Source organism: Rousettus aegyptiacus, unplaced genomic scaffold, assembly GCF_014176215.1.
Source record: "Rousettus aegyptiacus isolate mRouAeg1 unplaced genomic scaffold, mRouAeg1.p scaffold_m13_p_11, whole genome shotgun sequence".
Taxonomy (NCBI): domain Eukaryota; kingdom Metazoa; phylum Chordata; class Mammalia; order Chiroptera; family Pteropodidae; genus Rousettus; species Rousettus aegyptiacus.
This window is the reverse complement of record NW_023416286.1, coordinates 31,345,615-31,357,389: the sequence shown is the minus strand read 5'-3', so window position 1 is coordinate 31,357,389 and position 11,775 is coordinate 31,345,615. Positions and strand designations below refer to the sequence as shown.

General features: G+C 30.3%; 1 pseudogene; it reads left to right on the top strand.

Annotated features, from left to right (window-relative positions):
- The first annotated feature begins 487 nt into the window (after positions 1 to 487).
- LOC118609640 lies at positions 488 to 606 on the top strand (annotated as a pseudogene).
- Positions 607 to 11,775: the final 11,169 nt, after the last annotated feature.

Below are 11,775 nucleotides of genomic sequence, written 5' to 3'. Positions count from 1 at the left end.
GAAACTCATTTTTTAACCTAAAAATACAGAAGAATGGCTATTGTTGCAAGTTTTCAATAGAAATGCCTTAACAATCATTCTTTTTGAAGCATTTCCCTTAGTTGCACAGATAATTGGCAATAACAAAGTGATTATTATTACTGTATTCATTTTTTTCATATTTAACATATCCTGTAGGGGAATCAATACTAAACTAAGTACATTTACTTTTTATTTAAACTTGTACTTTCACCTTTGCTTAAACCAGAACATTTAAATTAATGGAATGGTCAAATCTGTATGAATAAAAGGAAAAATTGAAAACCAGGATGTCCTCGATTTCTTAGTTCAAATCTCATATGATCTCTTCTTATGTCATTGTATAAATTTGGCCTTCATATGACCAAGTATAAAACTGGTCCAGGACGTGGTTTCATAATGTAGCGGTTAGCACATCTGCTTTACACGCAGGTCTTAGATTTGTGTTCCAATGCAGCCACTGTCTGTGGTCTACTGCCATACTACCCTGAACAAGCCCATTCCCATCTGATCTTGGAAGCTAAGCAGGGTCAGGCCTGGTTAGTATTTGGATGGGATCCTTCCTGGGAAGACCAGGTGCTATAAGCATAAATAATAATAATAAATGAAAAAAAAAAGTCCAAATCATAGTAGGTTCCCTTTTTAAAAAACAGAATGCTAAGCTAAAGCTCATGAGCATATGAATTATAACAATGGCCTCATGACCAGGATGGAGACAGTGCCAAGTGATTTGGAATAGAAACAGTTACATATGATATGCTTTGTTCATCCTGTGCATAATTTGCTGGTGATGTTCAATGTCAAGATGCTCTTTACAGAATGTTGTTAAGTACAGCTGTAAATATGTGCTGTATCTTTTAAATCTTGAGTTTTATTGCCATTTTATATAGTAAAGTTGTGAGACTTTCACTAGGGATTTGTGTCAGGTTTAAAACATGTCCTTGAAAGAGTTTAGTAAAAAAAAAAAAAAAAAAATGGAGATATCCAAATCTATGATACTGGAAGGGTTTCATCAAAATCTAAATTGAATAAAAGTAGATTATAGCATAACCTATGATTCAGAAGTGCAATAAAAGAAGGTAACAGAGAAAAATGCAATTGAGGAGTTAGCTATCTAGAACTAAATCGTAAACTGGTATCTTATAAATGGAAATAGCTACATAAATTAGTTATTTGCATCAATAAAGCAGAAACTGTTTTTTATTTGAGTTAACAAAACATGTGTCCTAAGATTTCTTATTCACTTCCATAAATTAGTTTATTCAAATTATGTGTATTGAATTCCTATTATGTCCAATGTTCAATGATGGATTACAGAATTGAATTAAGCATGAGTAGTGATTCAAGGTGAAATTATCTTTTGGGTAATAAGCTGATGTGACATTGTAAATTGAAAGTCAATTTTACGTTTAATTATCCCTCTAGACTTAAGATAGCCAATCAAAATATTACTACTTTTAGTCAATAAATAATTATGATAACAAAACAAAATATATCTTTAGCTAGAAAAAATAAAGCTTGAAAGATACTGCACTATATAATAATAATTCACTACAAAATTAAAAATTCCAAATATAGAAATGTTTTGTTTGCTTTATGACACACGAATATCAGTAAACTTAAATTAACATACATATAGTTTAACATAAAAGTTTTAAAATTAAGGTTAATGCTGCACTAAATACAGGACCTTATCATCTTTTGAAAGAATTCTCATAGTTGAAGTTTAATATACAGAGCACATAATGAAGTTATCATACATAAACTTTATTTCAAGTTTCTTTTGTAGATTTTTATTTTCTTTAAATAATTTAAACATGTAAGGGAAAATCATAATGAGCAAAATATTTTTTATTTAATTAATGTATATTTTCCCTCTTCACTTCATAAGTATGTATTTCTTTTTCTCGCCATCCCTGTGAAGTAGGTAAGTATTATTATTTTCATAATTAAGATGATAAATAGAGAAGTCCAGAGGTTATGGCTGAGGCCACTGATATAATCAATGGCAGATTCACAATATGTGTAAGTCTTCATAAGCAACTTTGTTCAGAAGCCACAGGGTAAAAGTATGTGACTCTCTCTTTTCTTACTCATAAATTTTTCTATTGCTTCCTACTCCTTTTCAAAGTCTTAAAGGAGATTTATACAATTATGTTTCAAAATAGATTTCTAAAATTATCAGTATATAAAAGTATATAAAATTTGAAAACGTAAAAATTATAGAATACACTATACTGTACGAAGTAGTTAGAGAATCTTTATTACTTTGGATCAATTGAGATACATATTTGCAAGCACTCAAGTATAATTTTAGTTCATATCTAAGGGAAAAATGATTCAAACATAATGCTTTAAAATGATTTTTTTAATAGTCCAGAAAGAACTGTGATCAAGAAAAAATTCAATTTGTTTAAACTAGTAGTATTAAAACTGATGTATAAATGCCTACATACACACAGAGAGAGACACAAACATATGTTTCTGAATAACACAATGGAATGTACAATAAAATTCTGAAATCTCTATAATAAATGAAGATATGGAAAATTTATGGTGATTATGAATGTCTAATATTTCTAAGTGGGCTAAGAGAATGAAACACAATAATTTTCTTTTTGACAAAGAATAAATTAAATCACATCATTTTTCTATTTGACAAGTGATTATTTTTCATATAATGTATATTTTTCATATAACATTTTGTCAGATCTTACATCAGCTACTCAAAGCTCATTTTTTAATTAAAATTCCGATGAGCTACAAGCAAAATGAAAATTAGTGAGCTGGAAAATTGAGGTGAGAAACTCTCCCATAAATTTTTAAGAAAGCTTAGTTAGAAACAAAATATGAGAAAAATAATCCATATGAAGGGTAGAATTAGAAAGAACAATTTCCCTCTAAGAGGAGACTTTGTAAAGAGGAATAATAGGAAAGACAAGAAGAGTGTGCATTTATAGAAGTAATATCAAGTATAGTATTCCATAGGTCTAGAAAATATATAAATTTTATAGTTTTTGTTCCCCACAAAAAAGTACCTGAAACACAGGGGTGCAGGAGATCCCAGGAAGCAAAAATGAAGGAGTTAACAAAATGAGATAAAGAGAAATTGATTTGTAATCAAACTGAGGCTCATTCTTAATGACTCTGAGGAACTTCACAGGACATGTTTCAGACTTGGGGCTGAACTTCTGAAACTTGTGGATTGCCCTTGGTAAGCTGAACAAGCCATTTCTCTAAGGCAGAAAACCAGAGAGATGCGACGTGATCCTAGGGTGAGTTGCTGCAAGGCCATAAAGAGTCTGTCCACCACAGCTGCTTCTAAAATTTAGGAGATGACCTGCATGACTCAGAAAAGCATCTAATACCCTTACACTGAACAGCTGGTTTGTAAAACTCTAAAAATGAAAAGAAAGAAATATCTTGTACTGAACACATGCTAGGGAAATTTAAGAATATCAGTGACAACCTCAGAAAGAAAATAGGAATAGATTACATAAAAGAAAAGAATGTGGGGTCGACATCAGGTTTCTCAACTATATCTGAATAGAAGAATAAAATGAGGTAATATACTTAAATTGCTGTAAGTCAAACAATTTATGCTATAATTTAAATTCATGAGTGCTAAATAGACTCGAGGCATTCAAGTCCTTAGAAAACTTCCTGTACACAGAACATATCTAAAGGAAAAAAATTATTTTATAAACAAGCAATGACTTATAAATATAAATATAAGACATCAGTGTTTGGGAGCACTAGGAAAACATAAAAGATAGGTTAAGTTTTTAAACATAGTTGGAGAGTGAATATAGTGATTAGGTTTTAACATTGACAAGGAAAAAAATGGAAACACAGGTCAAAAACCATTAGAAGGAAAATATGACAGGCATATTTTTACCCTAAAATTTAAATATTGCTAGTATTGTGAAGTTTATCACGTTTTAAAAGAATGTATATTGCGTGCACACACAAACATACAGTCGAAGCACCAATAAATGAGCATCTCCAGTCTCAGATTAAGAAATAGAACAGTTGTTGGACTTTAGTGGCCCTTTAATCTTGATTTATCTGTTTTTTTTTTCCTCCCCTGGAGGTCATTATAACTATAAACTCAATAATTTTTACTTGATTTTTACGGTTCTACCAAATTATCTATCTTTCTATCTACTTATCTATCATCTATCTATAATTTTGCTGCTTTTTCAATAAAGGCAATTCTATATTTTACATCTTGTTTTTTTTTTTCAGATTTCTAGTACATTTTGAGAATCAATCATGTTTATTTATACGTCTTTATTTTTACATCTATGTAGCATTTTGGAATATGATTATACCATAATGTAATCTTTCATTCTACTATTCTACTAATCTGTTAATGACAATTTAGGAAGATACTTTTTTTTTTTTCTTTCTATTCTAATCAATGCAGCTATGGATAAAGGGCTTCTAGTACAAGGTGGGTTTTTTGTTTGTTTGTTTGTTTGTTTGTTTTGTTTTGTAGGAATTTTACTGTAGGGCAATGTTAAAGTAAAATATATAATGGAGATCAAATTTGAAAATTCCCTAAGCAGACAAAACCATTTAAACTACGTAAGCAAAACTAAATCCAGCTTATTTCATAAACATAAGGGAAACTTAACTTAGGTTATTTATTGTAAATGCTTCTGATAATCATTAAAGAAACTTAAATCATCTTGCTAAAGTGCTATAATATAACACTTTTAACCAATCCCCTGCCATCTGGAAACCCCATTGTAATAACCAATCATTGTGAAGGTTAAACCACTTCCTCATTTTCACTTTATAAGCCACCCTGTAATGTCCTGACTCAGTTTTGGATGTGAAGATGTTCAGCTCTTAATTTGTTATTCTATGCCCACTGAACTTTTACTAAATGCTATTTTATTGATCTGAGTTTCATTTTTCTGTTTCTGGATTTCTGACGTTACACATAGGTTCAACTTTTCTAAATATTTCTAAATTGTTTTACAATACAATTCTACTAGTTCATACTCCAAAACCAGTGGTCCATAGTAAGAGTATCCATTTTACCACACTCCAGACTTCCTGCATATGGTTATGTTTTATTATTGTTTTAATGAAAAGAAGTTATAAATTTTAATTCAGACAAAGTAATCAATATTTTAAATTACATTTTGTGTCATTTACATTTGATTTAAGAAATCTTTACCACTCATGGAGGAGAAAATACACTTCTATAACTTTTAAGGGTTTTGTGTAGTGCTTTCGCTTGCCACAATACCACATAGTTAGTAATTTATTCTTTATTTTTCAGGAAAGTCTTGGCTATTTCTTGCCCTTCATCCTTTCATAAATTTTATAATCAGGTTATGAGTTCTAAAAGAAATACCATTGAGGTTTTGATTATGATTACATTCATCTACAGATCAACATGGGAAGAAGCGACTTCACAGTATTGAGACTCGCAGTCAAAATCATAAATTTCTTCCATTATTTACACCTGATTTGATGTCTTTTAATAAAGTTCTATTCTCGATAAATAAATATTCTCCTATAACAGTCTGTGCATCTTAGATAATTTGTAAAATAGCTATGTGATTGCTATTTTTAGATATTAAAAATATCAGTGCTTGTGTATCACAATGCAATTAACTTGATATTGATAATCCAAAAAACTGCATATTTTTGTGTTTATTCTAAGTTTCTATGTGGTTTCTTTTAGGTTTTCATGATCCTAAAACAATGTTTTCATTTTTTCATTTTCAATTTTTCTTTTTTTGTCTTAATGTCGAGAGTGTATACTATAATATTGAATAGACATGGTGATAGTGTATCTGGTGTAAAAGTAACTGTTTTAATGCTTTACTATGAAATATTACCTTTGCTTTGTTATTTTGCAATGCTCTTATCAGGGCATTCTATTTTAAATTTCTAATAAGTTATTTTAATTACAAATGAATATTGATTTCTACCGAAAGTTTTTTTGTCTATTGAGATAATTACATAATTTTTATTATTCTCTTCTTTTATCTGTTAATGAGAATCAACTCACTGCATTAGGTTTACCTTTTCCTTTATTTTTAAATTCATGACAGGATTCATTTTGTTAATATAATACTGTATTTTAATGACTAAGATGGTAGGTAATTTTCTTTTCTTCTATTATTTTTCTCTTTAGGGTTTGAAATTAAGGTTTTGTTAGCTTCATAAGACAAGATGACAAATGCTCCTGTCTTCTCTATTCTCTATAAGAGTGTATGTAAGAGTGGAATTATTTGTTTTTTGAAAATTTGATAAAACTTCCTTCTAAGGCCTTGTGAATCTAGTGTTTCATTTGTATAAAGATTTTAAGGTATTTGCTGAATTCTTTAATTAGTATAGAATTATTGTAGTTTTCTAGTTAATCATGATTCAATCTTAGTAGGCCATTTCCAAATTTATTTTTATTTCATCAATTTATTAGCATGACAGTTGTTATATATTTTCATTCTATTTTAATCTCTGCAGCATCTGTATTATTTCTCCTTTTTCATTCAAATATATACATATATTATTTGTCTGTATGTGTACTTGTGTGTCTGTATGTGCATGTTTATGACTAGCCAAGTGTTTATGTATTTTATTATTTTCAAAGAACTAAAGGACAAACTGGCTTATGTTGCAAATATAATAAATCCCAAACTTTTAGTGGTTTAAATAGATTTAATTCCTTATAATTACAGTCCTACCAACAGTGCACAAGGTTTCCCTTTTCTCCACACCTTCACCAGCATTTCTTACATCTTGCCTTCTTGATGATAGCCATTCTACAAGGCAAGAGGCAATATACCATTGTCATTGTGATTTTCTTTTTCCTGATGATTACTAACGTTGAGTATCTTTTCATGTACCTGTTGGTCTTCCTTGAAAAAGTGTCAGCTTAGATTCTCTGCACAATTTTGTCTTTTTTTTTTTTTTTTTTTTGCTTTTGAGTTTTGTGAGTTCTTTATATATTTTGGTTATTAACTGCTTATCAGATATACAATTTGCAAATATTTTCTCCTGCCCTGTAAGTTGCCTTTTCATTTTATTGATAGTTTTCTTTACTGTACAGAAGCATTTTACCTTTTCTGAATAAAACTAGGTTTTAAAAACTTTAACTTAGAAGTCATTTCTCTGCATATATGCCATTTTTGTTCATGTTCATCAATCATTTTAACCTCACAATTAAACATTATCATTACTCTTTACACAGCCAATATTTGTTTGGGCTGATTCACCTAGTTGTCATTTTTTGGTTCTATGAATCTTTTCTTCACCCAGACCCTCTACTTGGGATCACTTTCCTTGTTACTGCAGTATATCTCTTTATTTTTTTTAATCAACCATTCATTTCAATAAAATTACTTTTTCTAAGGGAAAACTATATACTAACACTGAAAATTTTTAAAAAAGTTAAATGTACCTTAAAATACATCACTATTAAAATACATCACTCTAGTCGAGGGACTGGTCAAGAACTATACTTTATATTCAAAGTGTTATGGAAAATTGTGCAGCATATCCTTTACATTTATCCTAAATGAGGTTATATTAGTGATAAATGTTATTTTGTTTGCTTGAGTAATATCTATTTTTCTCTTCAACTTGAACAGTTGTTTTGTTTCATGCAGAATTTTAGATTGACAGCTATTTTTTTCTCAGCACATTCTTCATGGTATCCTACTGACTTATGGCTTCCAAATGATACTGTTAAGAGAGAGGGAGGGAGCAATTGGGAGATCATTTTATGAGCTATATAGATGTCTAACCAATGTACTGTATACTTGAAACTAATTAAAATAAATAATATATATATATTTTTTTTTAAAGAATCAACTCTCAGGTTAGTTTCATTCCTTGGCAATCAGCATTTTTCCTTGACTATTTTAAAGATGCTTTATTGTTTATATTTTGTAGTTTTGCAAAGATATGTTTATTTGTGGCTTTCTTTTAATTTGTCAAAATATTTTTAATGTATTAGCTTTATATGGGGCACTCTTTTGTACCTTTCACCCTGGGAAGACGATACTATCTTCCTTTGAATGAAGATATGACTTTCAAAATGAAAATTAAAGTATGGTTTAACAAACATCCTCCAAGTGAATACTTCGGAGTTTTCTTTCATCCCAAGGCAGAAGATATATTCAACAGGTAAAAACCACATGCCAAAATGATATAACAATTGAATGAACCATCGCTTTGACAATCTTTTCTAATCAACAACTTCAGCCTCTCAATGGCTAACAATAGCAAAAATTTATTTTTCTTATTGATGCACTTTGATAAAGCCTGGCTCTATTGAACTCAGCTAAAATCAGCTGAGCTTGGCTTCATGTTGTCATTGTGTACAGGTCTGCTCTCATGCATCTTCTTTATGGGACTAGTGACTATTCAAGGGATGTTCTTCTCATGAAGGAACTCAGAAGTACTAAAAACATATCAAGCACATTTAAACTTCCTTTCATAGCATGTTTACTAAAATTTATTTATCAAAACAATCTACATGACTAAACAAAGTCAATGTATAGGAATATATTTTCCACCTAGTCTCCTAGAATGACTTCGGTAGTTACTGGCAAGGCTGTGAATGTAAAACTCTGATGAGGAAGTAACAGATTAGAAAAGAATTCGTCTACCACAAGTATATTAAGCATACTTTGGAATGAACTTTCAATATATATAAATATATATATATGTTTATATAGATCATGTATATACTATATGTAAGACATAACATATATTATATATTTATATATAAGAATTTTATATTTCTGGTCACAGTATTCTTTAAGACACTAGTCTTCACAAGACAATAAATGGGACAACATCCTTTATATCACCCAGAAAAACTAAACCAAACAAATAGCCAAGCCCAATAGAAAAGAAATTTAAAGAAATGTAAGGACCCATGATTTATTGTTACACATTTCAGATTCAAATTACATAAAGATATATTTATGTTTCTTTTTTATTGCATATCAGGAATTACTGTTTAAAACTATAAAGAATAATAATAGCATATCTAGAGAAAACTTTTAAATATATATGACATATCATAAATACTTTAATAATTATATATGTGAAAAGTAATACATACAATCTTATATGGAAAGATTTAGAAATTTTGGAGAAAGATCTCAATTGTGTCAAAATTAAACTATAGCTGTATAGCAAGTGAATTACAACAGTCATGTTTTATTTTGCATTCATGTTTAAAGTTCATCTTAGATTAACTATGATCTTGTTATATATGTTTTTACTTTGGAGCCCAGGTGAATAGATAGCTACCCCTATCTAGGACACTTTTGTTCTTGTTGAAGAGGGAAACAAACAAACAAACATGGTGGAAACATGATAGCTCTTAAAACTTCTTTTCGGAAATGGCGCGACACTTCTGCTCATGATTCATTAACTTAAGCAAGTTACATTGGCAAGAATAATGTCGATGTGGTGGGAAGGTATCATTTCCTACAGGAAAGAGAACTGAAGGATTTTATTAGTTTCCTATTGATGTTGTAACAACGTACTACAAATTACTGTCTTACAGATTTATTATCTCATAAATTTATTATCTTACAGTTCCGTGATTGAAAAGTCTTAAAATCAAGGTATCAACAGACTACATTTTCTTTGGAGGAAGTAGCGAGGCATTCATTTCCTTGCCTAATTCATTTTTTCAGAATTATTTGGCTAGTGGCCCTTTCCTTTCTCTTCAAAACCAACAACATAACATCTTCAAATCTCTCTCTCTTTCTCTACCTCTCTCTCACACACCTTTCCTCTGTCACTACACATCTTCTTGTCTTACAGTGACCCCTCTTACTTCTCTCTGATAAGGACTTTGTGATTACTTTAGACCTACCTGTAGAATCTAAAATAATCTACCTAGATCAAAATCTATAAACTATCATATCTGCAAAGTTCCTTTTGCCATATAAATTAACATATTTACAGTTTCTAGGGATTAGGGCATAGCTATCTTTGGGAGACCATTATTTATTCTGAGGAACAGTGGAGAGGAGATAAATAATTTGAAAATTAAACAATTTACATAGCCTGTCCTCTTAGTCAAAAAAATTTACTTTTCTGCCATTTTCATGCAAATATGCTCAACTCAAGTAATATATTCAAGAGTTTTGTCTATAATCAGAATCAGTGTTTAGGATCATATATTTTCTATGTCAGATTTGCATGTGGTTTTCTTGATCCAGAGATCAAAGAATTAATAAGATATACTCAATAAGCACAGAATAACTTCAATAAACAGTTATTCAAAAGAGGGAAATGAAAGTTGCAGAACACACACAACTCTATAACAATTCTGAAATCTCACCCTGGTCCACTGCTTTTCATGGAACTTGCCTCAGCCTTCAAGATTTTTTTTTTTCAATATCTTACTTAGTTCTAGCCAAAGAAGGCATTAGAAAGAAGTCTTTCCTTGGGAGTTGAACTATTTTCCATAGGAATTTGTGGTTAAAAGTCATTCAGCAGTGGATTCCAATCAGCTTTGTGTTCTAGTAGCCATATCCAAAGTTTTGTTGCAAGTTTCTTTGTCAAGTCTCAATTACAGGTACTTTAAACTTAAAAGGAGAGCTATTCCTTAGGCTTTTTCTTCTGAACCACTTTCGACTAATTGGAAATATTCACTGGTATGAACTTAATTAGAGTTAGATTTAACAGAGGAAATAAACTTGACTTGGTTCTTACCACAGGGCTGATTTTCTATTTTGCTACATGATGGTCTTCTCAGATTTGTTTTTCACAGTTATAAGATGTTACATCTCTCCATTCCAAAAGTCCCAGAATATAGATGCACTGAATTTCTTTTAACCCTTTTTATAAAGATTTGCTTTTCTAAACTCATCTTGTAGCACCCTGTGTAATGTAGCCAGTAGTAATTAACATTCTGTTTCCTGACTCTCAACTGAAGCCGTAGACTCATTTAGTTCAGTCTTCTGAGTTGCTAAAGGAGGTGCTTATAGAATTTCTACCAACACAATACATGGGCTGAGAGTTTTCTAGTCTTCAAACAAAATTTTTTTGCTATTCATCATCTAGACAAGAGCCCATGCTTTTTTTTTAAATGTAGAACCACACTGCTAATAATATTTTCTATCAGTACATTTAGTCTAGGTATAAACACAACCAAATCTCAGTAACTTAAAACTACATATGTCTACTTCTAGCTTATTTTATGTATTCATGGGAGATCAATTTCTCTCGACATTCCTTCGTTGTGCACTCAAGTTACGGAACTCACTAAATTATAAATTATTTAATTACAAGAAACTTATTTGTTATCTAGCACAAGTTTTGGTACATAGTATGCCTTTGTCATCTACATTTATCTTATATGTGAGAGATTTTATAGTTATAAAATTTACAGAAATAAAAAAGAAACATTAAATAATACGAATATGTGACTATGTATGTGTGCGTGTACACACGTATATATACATATATATATGAGTTTAAACACAAAAGTTTGCATTGTCAAATCAGATTCACATGAACTATAGTCATTACCTGTGTGAAATATTTTCTAATAATTTTAAAGTAACATGTAATTATGCATAGTAAAAGCAAGAAGACTGAGACATCAAGAGCAAGTCCTCTGGTCTTTTTTCGCCCTGCCTTGGACCAGAGCTCTCTGGCCCAGAGTAATAGCTGAGAACTCTAACGAGATTTATCAGATGTCTCACACACAAATAGAATTTTGATTATACAGTTGCAGCTTATACACTTGTAGCTTAC